The following is a 5,051-nucleotide window of genomic DNA, read 5'->3' as shown; positions in this document are numbered from 1 at the left end:
CCCCCCCCCCTTCTTATTTTAAAGTATCAGTGAATGAGGCCAAGTTCCTAAGTGACAAAAGAAAAATGATTCTTGCCTTCCAGGGTTATTAAAATCATGTTCTACAATTTTAGCAGCCACAAGGAAGCCCAGATAATGACAGATGATGATAATACATCTCCAGCACAGCCTGGTCTATAATGATCCTGCCCATATCTCTTGTATTACCTCCAATTACTCAGCGTATAAGTATAATGAAAATGTACATCCATTCTGGGGAGCTGCATTTGCTGCCTCCAAGTCCAGTGAAGGAGGTGGCTGCAGCTGGAGCCACGGCCATGCTGGGCTCTGTGCTGGAGCTGGAGCAGCTGGCACTGACCCTGCAGGGAGCTGTGCCTGCCATGGGTGCCAGGTGCCCCTCACCCTGGCCACCTGCCACACCAGGGGTGGCAGCACAAAGGCCTCTCTGGTGGGGACACCTCTGCACAGGTAGGAGAGGCAGGAGGTGACTTAAAATGCAAATTGCAGGAGGAACCTGAGAAGATAAAAAGTGATGGGAATCCTGGCTCCTGCCCTGAGAAGGCAGCTAACATCTACCCTGGCTGGCTTTTGCTGCTGCCAAAAACTACTCTGAAAATCCCCATCCAAGTGCTGGGACAGCACCATCCTGCTCAGCTGGCAGCAGCTTTGGGGACCCAGTCCAGAGGCAGAGCTGCCATCTGACCCCAGTGTCACATTCAGATGGCCAAGGATGGCAGGGTCACAAATCCCCATAAATGTGTGTGTTGAGGAAAATGCATCCTCAAAGTGTTACACCATCATACCTGGGTGGGCTGCAGTGCTCCTGCTCTGAGCCAGGGCTGGCTGTGCCCCACAGCAGCACTTCATCCTGTTCCAGGAAGTGGAGGTTGTCCAGGTCCAGTCCCACACCAGATCCACACCTGCTGCAGCACCTGGAACTTCAGAGAAGACTCCCTCTGTGTAAGATTAAAGCAGATTTTTCATCTGGATTCTATTATCTTTCACTTTACTCAGATCAAAAAGCAGGATACCTCCTCTTTCAAGTTGCAAAAAATCTTTTGGAAAATTGAAAATCTAGATTATTGTTGGGTAGGAGGTGGGTGTGATCCCTGCTGGTGCCTCCAGCCTGGAGCCACCTGCACCCCCAGACCACGTGTGGGGGTGGCTGCACCTGGATCCCTGCAGCAAAGGAGCATCCCCTGCCAACCTGGGGGAGCTGGCATCAGAAAAACTCCCCAAAAGCTCGCTCTGTGTGTGTGTGTGTGTGTGTGTGTGCCCCAGGTGTGCACAGCCAGCACTGGGCAGCCTCAGCCCTGCCCTCCTGACACCCACCTCGGGGAGCCCCAGGCACACCCACGAGAAACAAAACCCATCCCTATGGGGCCAGGTCCCCCATACATTTTTTCCCTTTGAGCAGAGCTCCAAATCTGGTTGGCTCTTTAAAAGAAGTCTCCAGGCAGCAGAACTTGCCTCATTATTTCTTAAATTAAATGCCCCTATTTTTTCATAACTTTGTGTAATGTATGTGTATGTTTAATACATAATTAACAGCCCCTCCTTGCTCTGTTGCAGGGCACCCATTGCTGCCTCCAAAAGGGCTGCATTTCATAGCACAATTTAAAATGAGTTATTAAAGAACACAGGTGCACCTACTAATTATTTCATAAATATTAACAAGCTCTTAATAGCTGGAATTCTGGAATAACATGTTCCCAGGGAGCAAATTTTTAAAAAGGCTGTTAACTACCCTGACCCCTGGGCTGGTGGGAGCTGACCCCTCTGCAGGGGCTCTGATGGCAATCAGGAGCTACACCAGTGCTTGTGCATCAGTCTGGCAATCAATGGTCTGCATCCTGCATGTAGTACCAGCCAGGATAAATCACCAGAACAGGGCACTGAGTGGGAGGGAGGCTGGCATGGAGGAAAAGCCCCAAAATACTTTTATCCCCAAAATTACTTTGTCTTTTTGCAGGTCAAAGCTTACCTGAAGGTGGAGCTGGGATCACCTGGTGCTTTGGGTGGGCTGCACCTCCTGTGAGCACAAGGCAAGGCCTGAATATCCTCACCCCAGCAGCTCAGCACAAGGGCAGCCCCTTTTCTTCTTAAATCAGCCCAGCCCCACTGGCACTGCTTAACAGACCCAGCTGCAGCAGAGTTAGGGACTGATCAGCCCCCTCAGCACAAAGGGGCCACCCCGGGCTGAGCTGCTCAGGGGATGGTGAAGTAGGGATGGGTTTGGGAACCCAGGAGGACACTGATTCATGAAGGGCAATTAAAGCACTTTCTGGCCTTTTCTTAGCAGCATTTTGGCACTTGATTCTTCATGAGTTACAGCACCTCCTTCCTGGGGAGAAATTTACAGCTGTGGGTTTTGCAAACCCCAGCAGAGCACGATGGTCTCGCGCAGGACGGGACCCCAGAACCGCAGCTCTGCGGTGCCTGCTGCTGCAGGCCCCGGGCTGCCAGCCCCAGCGAATCCCCCCACGATGGGGCTTTTGTGCACGAGAAAGGCAATCATCCCTATGGGGTCTGGCATCTTTTCATCCCACCCTGCACATCCCCCCTCGCTGCGGGAGGAGCAGCAGCGCCGTGCGGGGCTCAGCGCGGGTCCGGCAGCACCAGCCCCCCAGGCTGGAGCAGGGGCTGCTCCTGCACCTCCTCCTCCTGCAGCCCCTGTGCCAGCAGCTGAGGCTGCTTTTTGTCCCCAGGGCCGGGCAGTCCCAGCCCCGGCAGCGCAGCCGGGGCAGCGGGGGGAGCCCCAGACTGATGGAGTCGGGGTGACAGGAGCGGGGCTCCCCGAGGCAGCGCTGCCTTTCCTGACATTCATGTTACTTTGTGTCACAAGGCATTGTTTTTAATGCAGCTTGCCAGTAAAATAATCAACCTTCTCTGGGGGTAGAGAGGAATTTGTTTCTCATCCATTACAATACAGATGTCACTCTTCAGCTGTCATTAGTGCACAAGAGGAAAGCTGGGGTGACACATCAGGTATTTTTAGAATGACACGAATGAGAAACATCCTTGCCTTTCAAAAGCAATAAACAATCTCTGTCATGCAATGTCCCTCGGGGGACATGGAGGTGACAGGTGCTGCAGAGCCCACCCAGCCAGACAGGGTGTGATGGACTCAGCCAAATCCCTGGCCTCAGTGCTGGGAGAGGAGGAATATCTGGAGAGGTCTGGGGGTCCTCATCCCTGCCCCAGGGAGGCCTCTGGCCCCAGAGGTGTTTCTCAATGGGTCAGAAGCACCCAGGAGACACCAGATCACACAGGGCTAGTGCCCACCACCCCTAAGGATACAGGAACAAGACTCTGGGTCTGAGGCCCCTGTTCCAAGTACTCCCCCTTTCAGTTCCCAAGAGCTGGGTAACCTGTAGGAGGGCACCATGGAAGCCCCAGCAGGGACATCTTGGACCAGTGTGGATCCAGCAACTGGCAGCAGGACTTGCCTGACACGTGCAAGGATCATGGAGCTGGGGGAGGCAGCTCAAAGTGCCCCAGTTTTAGTGAGTTTTGAAGCTATCTGTCTTTTCTAATCCTGATCAGAGATCAGAGGCAGTTGATCAGTTTATGGAGTGGGCTCTGCAGCTCAACTTCCAAACCTCTCAACTCCATGGTGACCAGCCCTGCTCCCTTCTGCTCACACATCTTTAACCTCAAACGAAAAATGAGATTTTTTAAAATTCTGTTTTCACTCTTTGGTTTCAGAGACGGGTATAACAAAACCCAAACCCCTCCCCGAGTGGACAGAGGGGCAGCTGCAGCTCTTCTCCCAAAGGCTCCGAGGGAGCAGGAGCCAGCCCGTGTCCTGTGCTGGGGTGATGATGAGCTTCCCCAGCACGGCTGTCTAGGCAGAGAAGAGCCAGACAAGCACCCAAAGAGCATTAAATCCTCTGACTGGTCAAACTGCAACTTCATCTGCTCTAACGAGGTCTGCCCGAGGAACCCGAGGGCAGCAGGGAAAGCTCCAGCGCTTGGGTGGGAGCACAGGGACGCACTGGTTTGTTTTGGTTTTATCATCAGTTTTTCTTAGAGGAAAAAATTGCTATGGCAACTCCTGCAACAGCCGAGCTCCTGGGGGACTGGCTGCAAGTGAAACTTGCCGCTCATCAGCTGACAATGTTAATCTGCCGGATTTACATAGTAATTAATGTCAAGAGGCAATCTACGATTCGAGCAATCAGAGTTTATGCGCATAAAGTCAGACTCTGCAGACAGCAGCTTATAATTGTATCTAGGAAAAGCATTTCACTCTGTGGGTGCTCCCCGGGGAGCAGAGAGGCCCGACACCGGGAAACCCCCCAAGCGCCCCGGGCAGCGGCCCCGGCACATCTGGCAGCCCCACCCGGTACCACCCCCGCGCTCCTCCAGCCCTTCCCGGAGCACGAAGCCCCCGGAACTATCGTGTATTTCCCCGCACGGAACCACGAACCCGCAGATCCACCCAGCGCGGCTGCAGCCAGACCCCGGGACCCCCCGGGACCCCCCGCCCGGAGCTGCAGCATCATCCCCCGCTTCTGCACCAGACCCTGCAGCTCAGCCCCTGCTGCTCCGAGCCAGGGGAAGGGAGCAGCGGGAGACCTGAAATCTGGACCGGGAGGAGAGAATGGGGGGACCGACAGGGCGGTGGGTTCAGTGTTTGCCTCCCAGGAACTGCAAATCCCTGCGCACAGGGGGAGCCCGAGCCCCTGTATCCATCCTTCTGCATCCTTTTGGCTGCAGCCAAAAACTTCAGAGGAGGGAAAAAAAAGATTCTAATTAATTTCTTCAGTATTAACAAATCAATCACTGGGGTGGGTTTTTTTTTAATGACTCATAAGCAAGCTTGACGTGTCTGTTAATTAAATAGCCATCCTAGCTCTAATCCGCTGAAAGTTAATCATTTGGGGAATTAAAAGGTGGCAGCACTAACACCTCATTACTGTCAGTGCTGGCAGGAGGAGCTGGGCTCAGCTGGGGGTGAGGAGGGGGTTCTGGGCAGGCCCCAGCCAGGAGCACCCCCAGCCCCAGCCGCTGCCCCCCACCCAGCACCGACCCCCCCGGCTGCTGCA

This window comes from Chaetura pelagica, unplaced genomic scaffold (assembly GCF_000747805.2).
Source record: "Chaetura pelagica isolate M959 unplaced genomic scaffold, ChaPel_1.0 scaffold1064, whole genome shotgun sequence".
NCBI classification, from domain to species: Eukaryota; Metazoa; Chordata; class Aves; order Apodiformes; family Apodidae; genus Chaetura; species Chaetura pelagica.
Note: the sequence above shows the minus strand (reverse complement) of the source record.